At 30.8% G+C, this 17,692-nt stretch overlaps 1 protein-coding gene across 1 annotated transcript in view; it reads right to left on the minus strand.

The window, feature by feature from the left end:
• Window positions 1-10,570, minus strand: part of LOC143239412 (uncharacterized) — a 349,619-nt gene extending 339,049 nt beyond the window's left edge. Inside the window, exon 1 of the transcript XR_013021170.1 lies at window positions 10,116-10,570. The gene's annotated coding sequence lies outside the window, so the exon portion shown is untranslated. The remainder of the gene's footprint in view (window positions 1-10,115) is intronic.
• Between the last annotated feature and the right edge of the window lie 7,122 nt (window positions 10,571-17,692).

A 17,692-nucleotide genomic window follows, 5' to 3' on the forward strand; every position in this document is an offset into this window, starting at 1 on the left:
CTAATAGTTATCCTTAAGACTAACGATACTAACCACTAATAGTTATCCTTAAGACTAACGATACTAACCACTAATAGTTATCCTTAAGACTAACGATACTAACCACTAATAGTTATCCTTAAGACTAACGATACTAACCACTAATAGTTATCCTTAAGACTAACGATACTAACCACTAATAGTTATCCTTAAGACTAACGATACTAACCACTAATAGTTATCCTTAAGACTAACGATAACTACCCAACCACTAATAGTTATCCTTAAGACTAACGATACTAACCACTAATAGTTATCCTTAAGACTAACGATACTAACCACTAATAGTTATCCTTAAGACTAACGATACTAACCACTAATAGTTATCCTTAAGACTAACGATACTAACCACTAATAGTTATCCTTAAGACTAACGATACTAACCACTAATAGTTATCCTTAAGACTAACGATACTAACCACTAATAATAGTTATCCTTAAGACTAACGATACTAACCACTAATAGTTATCCTTAAAACTAACGATACTATCCACTAATAGTTATCCTTAAGACTAACGATACTAACCACTAATAGTTATCCTTAAGACTAACGATACTAACCACTAATAGTTATCCTTAAAACTAACGATACTAACCACTAATAGTTATCCTTAAAACTAACGATACTAACCACTAATAGTTATCCTTAAGACTAACGATACTAACCACTAATAGTTATCCTTAAGACTAACGATACTAACCACTAATTATCCTTAAGTTATCCTTAAGACTAACGATACTAACCACTAATAGTTATCCTTAAGACTAACGATACTAACCACTAATAGTTATCCTTAAGACTAACGATACTAACCACTAATAGTTATCCTTAAGACTAACGATACTAACCACTAATAGTTATCCTTAAGACTAACGATACTAACCACTAATAGTTATCCTTAAGACTAACGATACTAACCACTAATACTTATCCTTAAGACTAACGATACTAACCACTAATAGTTATCCTTAAGACTAACGATACTAACCACTAATAGTTATCCTTAAGACTAACGATACTAACCACTAATAGTTATCCTTAAGACTAACGATACTAACCACTAATAGTTATCCTTAAGACTAACGATACTAACCACTAATAGTTATCCTTAAGACTAACGATACTAACCACAAATATTTATCCTTAAGACTAACGATACTAACCACTAATAGTTATCCTTAAGACTAACGATACTAACTACTAATAGTTATCCTTAAGACTAACGATACTAACCACTAATAGTTATCCTTAAGACTAACGATACTAACCACTAATAGTTATCCTTAAGACTAACGATACTAACCACTAATAGTTATCCTTAAGACTAACGATACTAACCACTAATAGTTATCCTTAAGACTAACGATACTAACCACTAATAGTTATCCTTAAGACTAACGATACTAGCCACTAATAGTTATCCTTAAGACTAACGATACTAACCACTAATAGTTATCCTTAAGACTAACGATACTAACCACTAATAGTTATCCTTAAAACTAACGATACTAACCACTAATAGTTATCCTTAAAACTAACGATACTAACCACTAATAGTTATCCTTAAGACTAACGATACTAACCACTAATAGTTATCCTTAAGACTAACGATACTAACCACTAATAGTTATCCTTAAGACTAACGATACTAACCACTAATAGTTATCCTTAAGACTAACGATACTAACCACTAATAGTTATCCTTAAGACTAACGATACTAACCACTAATAGTTATCCTTAAGACTAACGATACTAACCACTAATAGTTATCCTTAAGACTAACGATACTAACCACTAATAGTTATCCTTAAGACTAACGATACTAACCACTAATAGTTATCCTTAAGACTAACGATACTAACCACTAATAGTTATCCTTAAGACTAACGATACTAACCACTAATAGTTATCCTTAAGACTAACGATACTAACCACTAATAGTTATCCTTAAGACTAACGATACTAACCACTAATAGTTATCCTTAAGACTAACGATACTAACCACTAATAGTTATCCTTAAACTAACGATACTAACTACTAATAGTTATCCTTAAGACTAACGATACTAACCACTAATAGTTATCCTTAAAACTAACGATACTAACCACTAATAGTTATCCTTAAGACTAACGATACTATCCACTAATAGTTATCCTTAAGACTAACGATACTAACCACTAATAGTTATCCTTAAGACTAACGATACTAACCACTAATAGTTATCCTTAAGACTAACGATACTAACCACTAATAGTTATCCTTAAGACTAACGATACTAACCACTAATAGTTATCCTTAAGACTAACGATACTAACCACTAATAGTTATCCTTAAAACTAACGATACTAACCACTAATAGTTATCCTTAAGACTAACGATACTAACCACTAATAGTTATCCTTAAGACTAACGATACTAACCACTAATAGTTATCCTTAAGACTAACGATACTATCCACTAATAGTTATCCTTAAGACTAACGATACTAACCACTAATAGTTATCCTTAAGACTAACGATACTAACCACTAATAGTTATCCTTAAGACTAACGATACTAACCACTAATAGTTATCCTTAAAACTAACGATACTAACCACTAATAGTTATCCTTAAAACTAACGATACTAACCACTAATAGTTATCCTTAAGACTAACGATACTAACCACTAATAGTTATCCTTAAGACTAACGATACTAACCACTAATAGTTATCCTTAAGACTAACGATACTAACCACAAATAGTTATCCTTAAGACTAACGATACTAACCACTAATAGTTATCCTTAAGACTAACGATACTAACCACTAATAATTATCCTTAAGACTAACAATACCATCCACAAATAGTTACCCTTAAGAACGATACTAACGATACTAACCACTAATAGTTATCCTTAAGACTAACGATACTAACCACTAATAGTTATCCTTAAGACTAACGATACTAACCACTAATAGTTATCCTTAAGACTAACGATACTAACCACTAATAGTTATCCTTAAAACTAACGATACTAACCACTAATAGTTATCCTTAAGACTAACGATACTAACCACTAATAGTTATCCTTAAGACTAACGATACTAACCACTAATAGTTATCCTTAAGACTAACGATACTAACCACTAATAGTTATCCTTAAGACTAACGATACTATCCACTAATAGTTATCCTTAAGACTAACGATACTAACCACTAATAGTTATCCTTAAGACTAACGATACTAACCACTAATAGTTATCCTTAAGACTAACGATACTAAACCACTAATAGTTATCCTTAAGACTAACGATACTATCCACTAATAGTTATCCTTAAGACTAACGATACTAACCACTAATAGGTTATCCTTAAGACTAACGATACTAACCACTAATAGTTATCCTTAAGACTAACGATACTAACCACTAATAGTTATCCTTAAGACTAACGATACTAACCACTAATAGTTATCCTTAAGACTAACGATACTATCCACTAATAGTTATCCTTAAGACTAACGATACTAACCACTAATAGTTATCCTTAAGACTAACGATACTAACCACTAATAGTTATCCTTAAGACTAACGATACTAACCACTAATAGTTATCCTTAAGACTAACGATACTAACCACTAATAGTTATCCTTACTAACCAGATCCTAACGATACTAACCACTAATAGTTATCCTTAAGACTAACGATACCAACCACTAATAGTTATCCTTAAAACTAACGATACTAACCACTAATAGTTATCCTTAAGACTAACGATACTAACCACTAATAGTTATCCTTAAGACTAACGATACTAACCACTAATAGTTATCCTTAAGACTAACGATACTAACCACTAATAGTTATCCTTAAGACTAACGATACTAACCACTAATAGTTATCCTTAAGACTAACGATACTAACCACTAATAGTTATCCTTAAAACTAACGATACTAACCACTAATAGTTATCCTTAAGACTAACGATACTATCCACTAATAGTTATCCTTAAGACTAACGATACTAAACCACTAATAGTTATCCTTAAGACTAACGATACTAACCACTAATAGTTATCCTTAAGACTAACGATACTAACCACTAATAGTTATCCTTAAGACTAACGATACTAACCACTAATAGTTATCCTTACCAGTTACTAACGATACTAACCACTAATAGTTATCCTTAAGACTAACGATACTATCCACTAATAGTTATCCTTAAGACTAACGATACTAACCACTAATAGTTATCCTTAAGACTAACGATACTAACCACTAATAGTTATTTTTAAGACTAACGATACTAACCACTAATAGTTATCCTTAAGACTAACGATACTAACCACTAATAGTTATCCTTAAGACTAACGATACTAACCACTAATAGTTATCCTTAAGACTAACGATACTAACCACTAATAGTTATCCTTAAGACTAACGATACTAGCCACAAATAGTTATCCTTAAGACTAACGATACTAACCACTAATAGTTATCCTTAAGACTAACGATACTAACCACTAATAGTTATCCTTAAGACTAACGATACTAACCACTAATAGTTATCCTTAAGACTAACGATACTAACCACTAATAGTTATCCTTAAGACTAACGATACTAACCACTAATAGTTATCCTTAAGACTAACGATACTAACCACTAATAGTTATCCTTAAGACTAACGATACTAACCACTAATAGTTATCCTTAAGACTAACGATACTAACCACTAATAGTTATCCTTAAGACTAACGATACTAACCACTAATAGTTATCCTTAAGACTAACGATACTAACCACTAATAGTTATCCTTAAGACTAACGATACTAACCACTAATAGTTATCCTTAAAACTAACGATACTAACCACTAATAGTTATCCTTAAGACTAACGATACTAACCACTAATAGTTATCCTTAAGACTAACGATACTAACCACTAATAGTTATCCTTAAGACTAACGATACTAACCACTAATAGTTATCCTTAAGACTAACAATACTAACCACTAATAGTTATCCTTAAGACTAACGATACTAACCACTAATAGTTATCCTTAAGACTAACGAAAACCATCCACTAATAGTTATCCTTAAGACTAACGATACTAACCACTAATAGTTATCCTTAAGACTAACGATTACTAACCACTAATAGTTATCCTTAAGACTAACGATACTATCCACTAATAGTTATCCTTAAAACTAACGATACTAACCACTAATAGTTATCCTTAAGACTAACGATACTAACTACTAATAGTTATCCTTAAAACTAACGATACTAACCACTAATAGTTATCCTTAAGACTAACGATACTATTCACTAATAGTTATCCTTAAAACTAACGATACTAGCTACTAATAGTTATCCTTAAGACTAACGATACTAACCACTAATAGTTATCCTTAAGACTAACGATACTAACCACTAATAGTTATCCTTAAGACTAACGATACTATCCACTAATAGTTATCCTTAAGACTAACGATACTAACCACTAATAGTTATCCTTAAGACTAACGATACTAACCACTAATAGTTATCCTTAAGACTAACGATACTAGCCACTAATAGTTATCCTTAAGACTAACGATACCAACCACTAATAGTTATCCTTAAGACTAACGATACTAGCCACAAATAGTTATCCTTAAGACTAACGATACTAACCACTAATAGTTATCCTTAAAACTAACGCTACTAAACACTAATAATTATCCTTAAGACTAACGATACTATCCACTAATAGTTATCCTTAAGACTAACGATACTAACCACAAATAGTTATTTTTAAGACTAACGATACTAACCACTAATAGTTATCCTGAAGACTAACAAAACCAACCACTAGTAGTTATCTTTAAAACTAACGATACTAACCACTAATAATTATCCTTAAAACTAATGATACTAGCCACTAATAGTTATCCTTAAGACTAACGATACTAACCACTAATAATTATTCTTAAGACTAACAATACTAACCACTAATAATTATTCTTAAGAATAATAAAACCATCCACAAATAGTTATCCTTAAGACTAACGATACTAACTGCTAATAGTTATCCTTAAGACTAACATTAATAACCACTAATAATTATTCTTAAGAATAACAATACCATCCACTAATACTTATCCTTAAAACTAACGGTACTAACCACAAATAGTTATCCTTAAGACTAACGATACTAACCACTAATAGTTATCCTGAAGACTAACAAAACTAACCACTAGTAGTTATCCTTAAGACTAACGATACTAACCACTAATAATTATCCTTAAAACTAACGATACTAGACACTAATAGTTATCCTTAAGACTAACGATACTAAACACTAATAGTTATCCTCAACACTAACAAAACTAACCACTAGTAGTTATCTTTAAGACTAACAATATTAACCACTAATAATTATTCTTAAGAATAACAATACCATCCACAAATAGTTATCCTTAAGACTAACGATACTAACTACTAATAGTTATCCTTAAGACTAACATTAATAACCACTAATAATTATTCTTAAGAATAACAATACCATCCACTAATAGTTATCCTTAAAACTAACGATACTAACCACTAATATTTATCCTTAAGACTAACTATACTAACCACTAATAGTTATCCTCAAGACTAACAAAACTAACCACTAGTACTAACGATCTAACCACTAATAGTTATCTTTAAGACTAACGATACTAACCACTAATCATTATCCTTAAAACTAACGATACTAGCCACTAATAGTTATCCTTATGACTAATGATACTATCCACTAATACTTATCCTTAAGACTAACGATACTAAACACTAATATTTATCCTTAAGACTAACGATACTATCCACTAATAGTTATCCTTAAGACTAACGATACTAACCACTAATAGTTATCCTTAAGACTAACGATACTAACCACTAATAGTTATCTTTAAGACTAACGATACTAACCACTAATAGTTATCCTTAAAACTAACGATACTAGCCACTAATAGTTATCCTTAAGACTAACGATACTATCCACTAATAGTTATCCTTAAGACTAACGATACTATCCACTAATAGTTATCCTTAAGACTAACGATACTAACCACTAATAGTTATCCTTAAGACTAACGATACTAACCACTAATAGTTATCTTTAAGACTAACGATACTAACCACTAATAATTATCCTTAAAACTAACGATACTAGAGACTAATAGTTATCCTTAAGACTAATGATACTATCCACTAATACTTATCCTTAAGACTAACGATACTAACCACTAATATTTATCCTTAAGACTAACGATACTATCCACTAATAGTTATCCTTAAGACTAACGATACTAACCACTAATAGTTATCCTTAAGACTAACGATACTAACCAATAACAGTTATTTTTAATACTAACAATACTAACCACTAATAGTTATCCATAAGACTAACGATATTAGCCACTAATAGTTATTTTTAAGACTAAAGATACTAACAACTAATAGTTATCCTTAAGACTAACGATACTAGCCACAAATAGTTATCCTTAAGACTAATGATACCAGCCACAAATAGTTATTCTTAAGACTAACAATACTAACCACTAATAGTTATTCTTAAGACCAACGATGCTAGCCACAAATAGTTATCCTTAAAACTAACGATACTAACCACTAATAGTTATCCTTAAGACTAACGATACTAACCAGTAATAGTTATCTTTAAGACTAACGATACTAACTACTAATAGTTATCCTTAAGACTAACGATACTAACCACTAATAGTTATTGTTCAGACTAACGATACTAACCACTAATAGTTATTGTTCAGACTAACGATACTAACCACTAATAGTTATTGTTAAAACTAACGATACTAACTACTAATAGTTATCCTTAAGACTAACGATACTAACCACTAATAGTTATCCTTCAGACTAACGATACTAACCACTAATAGTTATTCTTAAAACTAACAATACTGTCTACTAATAGTTATCCTTAAGACTAACGATACTAACTACTAATAGTTATCTTTAAGACTAACGATACTAACCACTAATAGTTATCCTTAAAACTAACAATACTGTCTACTAATAGTTATCCTTAAGACTAACGATACTAACTACTAATAGTTATCCTTAAGACTAAATTACTAACCACTAATAGTTATTCTTAAGAATAACAATACGATCCACAAATAGTTATCCTTAAGACTAACAATACTAACTACTAATAGTTATCCTTAAGACTAACGATACTATCTACTAATAGTTATCCTTAAAACTTACGATACTGACCACTAATAGTTATCCTTAAAACTAACGATTCTAACTACTAACAGTTATCCTTAAAACTAACGATACTAACCACTAATAGTTATCCTTAAAACTAACGCTACTAACCACTAATAATTATCCTTAAGACTAACGATACTAACCACTAATAGTTATCCTTAAGACTAACGATACTAACCACTAATAGTTATCCTTAAGACTAACGATACTAAATACTAATAGTTATCTTTAAGACTAACGATACCAACCACTAATAGTTATTTTTAAAACTAACGATACTAACCACTAATAGTTATCCTTAAAACTAACGCTACTAACCACTAATACTTATCCTTAAGGCGAAAGATACTAAACACTAATATTTTTTTTTAAAACTAACGATACTAACCACTAATTGTTATCCTTAACACTAACGCTACTAACCACTAATACTTATCGTTAAGGCGAAAGATACTAAACTCTAATATTTATCCTTAAGACTAACGATACTATCCACTAATAGTTATCCTTAAGACTAACGATACTAACCACTAATAGTTATCCTTAAGACTAACGATACTAACCACTAATAGTTATCCTTAAGACTAACGATACTAACCACAAATAGTTATTCTTAAAACTAACGATACTAACCACTAATAGTTATCCTTAAGACTAATGATACTATCCACTAATACTTATCCTTAAAACTAACGATACTAATCACTAATATTTATCCTTAAGACTAACGATACTAACCACTAATAGTTATCGTTATGACTAACGATACTAACCACAAATAGTTATTCTTAAAACTAACGATACTAACCACTAATAGTTATCCTTAAGACTAATGATACTATCCACTAATACCTATCCTTAAGACTAACGATACTAATCACTAATATTTATCCTTAAGACTAACGATACTATCCACTAATAGTTATCCTTAAAACTAACGATACTGACCACTAATAGTTATCCTTAAAACTAACGATTCTTACTACTAACAGTTATCCTTAAAACTAACGATACTAACCACTAATAGTTATCCTTAAAACTAACGCTACTAACCACTAATAGTTATCCTTAAGACTAACGATACTAACCACAAATAGTTATCCTTAAAACTAACGATACTAACTACTAATAGTTATCCTTAAGACTAACGATACTAACCACTAATAGTTATCCTTAAGACTAACGATACCAACCACTAATAGTTATCCTTTAGATAAATGTTTCTAGTCTTTAAGCTTACTATTTAGACTTTTTATACCCCGCTTGGTCAGTGATAAATTTACGGATTTACAACGCTTTAATCAGGGGTACAATTCCTCTCGGTGGTCACAGCAGATAGCCCAATGTGGCTTTGCTATTTGAAAATCATAAACTCACACACACTGAACTTTTCTTTGGAAATATGTTTGCGTTGTGTTCTTAAGATTTGTTAGCACAATCAAAGTTACAAAGTTTAAAGTTTTTAATGTTCTACTTAACTCATAAATATACTGATAAAATTGTGTAGAAATATACTTAAAGAAATAAGTAAAAATAGTAATTGTTTACTATTTCAACAGGAAAGACAAGAAGACAAGTGTTTTTATTTACCATTTTCTGACACTTTCGAAGTATTGTACTTTTCCCGGTTTACCTTTTCAACTGTGAATACAGACTATGAGCTAAGGATCTGAATAAAACTAATCACATGTTTAATTCTTGTAAACTTACTAATTGAAAGCTTGTGTTTCCCAAATGCTACTTTTAATTTTATCTTTTATAAATAAAATCCTAGGCTTAAAGATAATGAAGTGAACACTTACCTAAACCTTGAGCTACGAGGATAACAATACTAAAATGGACTAATATTAGTTTTAGGAATAGTTTTAATAACGTGCACATTGAGACGATTTATCATAACCGTTCTTAGAACTAGAGACGTTTGTCTAGTGGCATTTAGTATTACAGTTCATAACTGATGTGTACGTTTGATCTTTCAAGTTCCATGATGACCATGTTTAACTTTATACCCTGCTAGCACACGCGAAGTTTCGTTGTATGCAATCTCGTTATCCAAACACATTTCGAAAAAAGTGGTCTTCCGTCTGAAACCCTATCACACAATGTTACCTTTTATCATTTCTATAAACAGACACTTCATTACTCATAACACTGTTGTTACTGAGAGCTTTATATGCTATTACATGGTTGTGTTCTCAGAGAAAGATAGTCGGTGTCTCTGAACAGCTATGTATCTAGTAAGGTGCGGTCTCTTATCTTGTAACTGTTCTTGAATGACAAGTGAAGGTGTTACAAGAGACACTTAACGTACTAAGAAGTTGTTTTATTTACCGTCTCCAAGGTTTTCCGATTGGTTCGATAAACGATTATTATCATAAGTTTTTAGATAAGCTAACAAAAGTGGTTCTGAGGGTTGGATATGTATTTTTCTGGTTAATGTTTAGGCTGCAAATATTTCAAGGACATCAATAAACAGACGACTCAGAGATTCAAATTTTGTTGTGCTGGTCCAATTAGTTAACTCTATGAAGATATACAAAACTTAGTAAACATAGTAACATAAACACTCTGCTCTTTAGTTGGATTCCTGGTCCAAGTATTTATAGACCAGGTGTGGCCTTGTGGTTAGAGTAACATAATGCGGATCAAAGGTTTAGTGCCACAGTTTCTTTATATGAGTTTGGTTTACGCTAACAGTTACTAATTTAAAAATAACTTGCTAAAGAGGAGGCAACCAGGGAACATCACCCGCCGCCAACTTTTGGTTTACTCTTTTACAAATGAAAGTTCTCATTATAATGACCCTATGGTTCAAAGGGTGAGCATGGACTCAAACTCACGACTAGCAGATTGCAAGTCGAGTGCCTTAACAACCAGGCCTTTCCAGACTATGTGTTATAAGTGTAACAGTGAAATCCCACAATTGGGTTGGAGAAGTTATATGAATTAGTGTTGAGTGCTATTTACTAAGTGTCTTATTTCTAGTTTGTCATTTCAGAATTGTTGACACACAGCTCTTGTGTAGTTTTGCCAAGAATTAAAAGATATCAAAATAAAAATATTAAAAACGTTTACAAGGGAACTATGTAAACGTGAGTAAACGGAGAATAATAAAACCATTAGTTAAACAGAAATACATTTATCAAGACTGATGTCCTACGTTATAATAATGGTTGAACACTTCGGGAACGTCGATAAAACTATAATTAACTATAATAAAACCATTAGTTAAACAGAAGTATATTTATCAAGATGGATTTCCTTCGTTATTAGAACGGTTGAACACTTCTGGAAGGTATATAAAACTATAATTAACCATAATACCATTATAATAAAACTTTATTAAAACATTAAAACTATAATAACACTATACTAAAACTATGAAACTTGTGTTGTGGTTAATAATGCCAAGTGAAACATATGAACTTTGTTTTTTATGCAGTAAAGCTGCACCATGTGCTGTCTGTACTGTGCTCGTGATGAGTCTATTTTAAAACTTACTGTTGAGCCTGCATGAGGCTCTGGCTAGAAGTACGTCAGTACCTTCTCCTGTTATTGAGATTCATAATAAATGAAGGACACTATATTATACCATTCGAGACTTTAGTGTTCTCTTATGTGAGTTTAATTGACGATAATAAGGGAACTATGAGATACTTTACCTAGTTATGAAACTCGACACGCGAGATTGAATATTCCCTGATCAACTTGCTTGTCCTTTCATCCATGCTTTATTTAAACATTCACTAATATCCCTGAATATACTGGGATATCATGTGTGTTGTTTAAAAATTCAATAACAATACTGAGTATACTAGATATCATATGTGTTGTTTAAAAATTCAATAACAATACTGAGTATACTAGATATCATGTGTGTTGTTTAAAAATCCAGTAACAATACTGAGTATACTAGATATCATGTGTGTTGTTCAAAAATCCAGTAACAATATTGAGTATACCAGATATCATGTGTGTTTAAAATCCAGTTTGAGTATACTAGTTTAAAATCCAGTAACAATACTGAGTATACTAGATATCATGTGTGTTGTTTAAAAATCCAGTAACAATACTGAGTATACTAGATATCATGTGTGTTGTTTAAAAATCCAGTAACAATACTGAGTATACTAGATATCATGTGTGTTGTTTAAAAATCCAGTAACGATACTGAGTATACTAGATATCATGTGTGTTGTTTAAAAATTCAGTAACAATACTGAGTATACTAGATATCATGTGTGTTGTATAAACAACCAGTAACAATATTGAGTATACTAGATATCAGGTATGTTGTATGAACAACCAGTAACAATATTGAGTATACCGGATATCATGTGTGTTGTTTAAAAATCCAGTAACAATACTGAGTATACTAGATATCATGTGTGTTGTATAAACAACCAGTAACAATACTGAGTATACTAGATATCATGTGTGTTGTATAAACAACCAGTAACAATACTGAGTATACTAGATATCATGTGTGTTGTATAAACAACCAGTAACAATACTGAGTATACTAGATATCATGTGTGTTGTTTAAAAATCCAGTAACAATACTGAGTATACTAGATATCATGTGTGTTGTTTAAAAATTCAGTAACAATACTGAGTATACTAGATATCATGTGTGTTGTATAAACAACCAGTAATAATATTGAGTATACTAGATATTAGGTATGTTGTATGAACAACCAGTAACAATATTGAGTATACCGGATATCATGTGTGTTGTTTAAAAATCCAGTAACAATACTGAGTATACTAGATATCATGTGTGTTGTATAAACAACCAGTAACAATATTGAGTATACTAGATATCATGTGTGTTGTATAAACAACCAGTAACAATACTGAGTATACTAGATATCATGTGTGTTGTATAAACAACCAGTAACAATACTGAGTATACTAGATATCATGTGTGTTGTATAAACAACCAGTAACAATACTGAGTATACTAGATATCATGTGTGTTGTAAAACATTCAGTAATAACATTGAATAGCCAACATTTATTGTCATGTGTAAAAATAACATTTTCGCTCTGATGGTGTAGATGTACGTGACGTCATTATCAGTTATCCAATTTATCATTTGATGATTATCGTATAATGCACATTTTGATAATCGATGTGTAAACCTATTTGTGTGTGATCAGATATACTTCTACCTATATTAATAATTTTAAGTCTTTTCTTTCCTAAAGATAGTCATCACCACTCACCGCCAACTCTTGGGCTACTCTTTTACCAATGAACAGTGAGATTAACCTTCACATTGTAACGCCCCCACGTCAGAAAGAGCTAACATGTTTGACGTGACGGAGATTCAAACCCGCGACACACGGATTACGAGTCGAGTGCATTTAATCACCTGGCCATGACGAGCCAAGAATTATTAGTATCACGTTTTAACGCAAGGGGAAGAATTTATTTGAACCAATTTAACACATAATTTTATTTTGTTTGAACAGTCCATAGAGTAATTAAAAATCACAAAACTTTGAAAAAAATAAAATAAGTTATAATTGTTTAAAATAGTCCTGCCATCTAGTGATAAAAATATTAACTTGTCGGTTGGTTTTATGAAGTAGTGAAAGAAGCACTCCTCTCTCCAGTAGTTATAAGAATACAATCTATTATAAACTGTTACAAATATCGTAACATCTGCTATAAATTATCACTAAGACTATTTGTAATATCTTATCCATCACTGTTAATAATATAATGTACCTACGTTATAGTCAGTGAATTATATCCACTCGTTTAATTATGCTATTAATGTATAACTTGTTAATGTTTTTGTGAAAGTTATTATATTACATAAGACATAAAATTTGAATATTTTATGGATTATGAAAATATTAAAACTAGTGCTTTAAAGTTGAATTTTAGGTATTGGGATGTTTATTAAAATGCGTATCTTTTTATTTCACGAAACCTAATGTTAAAAATATTATTAACGAAATAACATCGTAGCACTGAATACGTAACGAACATAATTAGAATAACCAAAACAAATTAATCAGATTATAGAAACTGTAGTCACTAAGATATGAAAGAACTCCTTTGATGTATAGAAACTATAGTCGCACCAATTAATTCTGATATACTTTGGACTACATGAAAATCTAATAAATCAAAGATTTTGAGTTACACTGTGCGACGAGTAACATGTTATTGTTTAAATAATAAACTTTAGAGGTATTACACGTTGTTTATTAATTATTATGAACAGGAAAACATGCGGCGAAAACTGAAATAACTTACAGGATTTTATACACTCAGGATATGTGTTGTATTCTTAAGTCGATGAAATCACTTTATATTTCGTTTAAATATTCATTAACGGGTAGCGATTGAAAAGATATACACTCGCTTTCGCCATCTAGTGGTTTTGGTAGGAAATGAAAAACTATTTGGTTCACATGTTATAATTAATGGCAGAAGATAATCAATTGGTGAACTAAGGTAAACCACAAGTGACACAGCGGCTTCTCTCCGTTCTAAAACTGATAAAACCCGGGTATCAATACCCTTGCTGGGCAATGTACAGACATCTCTAACTTTGTGCAAAACTGCAAATAAACAAGTTCATATAAATATCGAAAAAGAAATAACTATATAACGAAACGGTGAATTATTTTAGGAAAATATTATTTCAACATGGGATTGCTTCCCTGATCTGTGAGAAACAGAAAAAACTTTTCAGTTATTGGATTAATATTTCAGTTTTAGTGAAAGATTTATTGGTTATTGGGTAAAGATTTTAGTTATAACTCAAAAATATGAAGGTCATTGGATGACGATTTCACTTATTGCAGAAAGATGTGTCGGTTATAAGGTAAAGATTTCTGTTATTACAGAAAGATGTGTCGGTTATAAGGTAAAGATTTCTGTTATTACAGAAAGATGTGTCGGTTATAAGGTAAAGACTTCTGTTATTACTGAAAGATATGTCGGTTATAAGATGAAGATTTGTGTTATTACTAAAAGATATGTCGGTTATAAGATGAAGATTTCGGTTATTACTGAAAGATGTGTCGGTTGTAAGGTAAAGATTTCTGTTATTACTGAAAAATATGTCGGTTATAAGGTGAAGATTTGTGTTATTACTAAAAGATATGTCGGTTATAAGATGAAGATTTCGGTTATTACTGAAAGATGTGTCGGTTGTAAGGTAAAGATTTCTGTTATTACTGAAAAATATGTCGGTTGTAAGGTAAAGATTTCTGTTATTACTGAAAGATATGTCAGTTATAAAGATTTCTGTTATTACTGAAATATGTGTCGGTTATTGAATGAAGATTTCTCTCATTAGTGAAGGATGTGTCGGTGATTGGATTAAGACTTCTGTTAGTTTTTAAAGATGTGTCAGTTATAAAGTAGATATTTCTTTTATTACTGAAAGATATGTCGGTTAGTGGATGAATATTTTGGTAATTTCTGAATGATATGTGTGGATGATGATTTATGTTATTACCGAAATATGTGTCAGTTACTGGGTTATTATTTCATCCAATAACCAACATATCTTTGATTAATTACCGAAATATTCATCCAAGAACCGACACATCTTTCAGTAATAACAAATATATTCATCCAAGAACCGACACATCTTTAGGTAATAAGTGGAATCTTTATGGGTTATCCTATAAACATTTCACATATAATGGAAATATTTGAATGTTTCTGGATGGAGATTTGAGTTATTACTGAAAGATGTGTCTGTTATTGAGTGAAGATTTTACTTATTACTCAAAATGTGGCGGTTAATGTGCGTATATTTATGTTAGCAGTGAAAAATGTGGTTATTGAGTGAATATTTCAGTTATCACTAAAAGATGTATCGGTTAATAGAAAAAGATTTCTGTTAATACTGAAAGATATGTCGGATACAGGTTGAAGATTTCCGTTATTACTGATATGTTGATTACTGGATAAAGATATGTCGGATATAGGTTGAAGATTTCCGTTATTACTGATATGTTGATTACTGGATAAAGATATGTCGGATACAGGTTGAAGATTTCCGTTATTACTGATATGTTGATTACTGGATAAAGATATGTCGGATACAGGTTGAAGATTTCCGTTATTACTGATATGTTGATTACTGGATAAAGATATGTCGGATACAGGTTGAAGATTTCCGTTATTACTCATATGTTGATTACTGGATAAAGATATGTCGGATATAGGTTGAAGATTTCCGTTATTACTGATATGTTGATTACTGGATAAAGATATGTCGGATACAGGTTGAAGATTTCCGTTATTACTCATATGTTGATTACTGGATAAAGATATGTCGGATATAGGTTGAAGATTTCCGTTATTACTGATATGTTGATTACTGGATAAAGATATGTCGGATACAGGTTGAAAATTTCCGTTATTACTGATATGTTGATTACTGGATAAAGATATGTCGGATATAGGTTGAAGATTTCCGTTATTACTGATATGTTGATTACTGGATAAAGATATGTCGGATACAGGTTGAAGATTTCCGTTATTACTCATATGTTGATTACTGGATAAAGATATGTCGGATATAGGTTGAAGATTTCCGTTATTACTGATATGTTGATTACTGGATAAAGATATGTCGGATACAGGTTGAAAATTTCCGTTATTACTGATATGTTGATTACTGGATAAAGATATGTCGGATATAGGTTGAAGATTTCCGTTATTACTGATATGTTGATTACTGGATAAAGATATGTCGGATATAGGTTGAAGATTTCCGTTATTACTGATATGTTGATTACTGGATAAAGATATGTCGGATACAGGTTGAAGATTTCCGTTATTACTGATATGTTGATTACTGGATAAAGATATGTCGGATACAGGTTGAAGATTTCCGTTATTACTGATATGTTGATTACTGGATAAAGATATGTCTGATATAGGTTGAAGATTTCCGTTATTACTCATATGTTGATTACTGGATAAAGATATGTCGGATATAGGTTGAATATTTCCGTTATTACTGATATGTTGATTACTGGATAAAGATATGTCGGATACAGGTTGAAGATTTCCGTTATTACTGATAGATATGTTGATTACTGGATGAATATTTCGGGAATGGCTGAGAGATATCGGATTAATACTTCTCTTATTACTGAAACATGTGTCGGTTATTGAATGAAGATTTCCGTTATTACTGATAGATATGTTGATTACTGGATGAATATTTCGGGAATGGCTGAGAGATATCGGATTAATACTTCTCTTATTACTGAAACATGTGTTGGTTATTGAATGAAGATTTCCGTTACTACTGATAGATGTTTTGTTAATTTAATAAAAATTCCTTTTATTACTGAAAGATGTGTCGATTATATTGTGGAGATTTCTGTT

Source organism: Tachypleus tridentatus, chromosome 13 (assembly GCF_004210375.1).
Source record: "Tachypleus tridentatus isolate NWPU-2018 chromosome 13, ASM421037v1, whole genome shotgun sequence".
Classification (NCBI taxonomy): domain Eukaryota; kingdom Metazoa; phylum Arthropoda; class Merostomata; order Xiphosura; family Limulidae; genus Tachypleus; species Tachypleus tridentatus.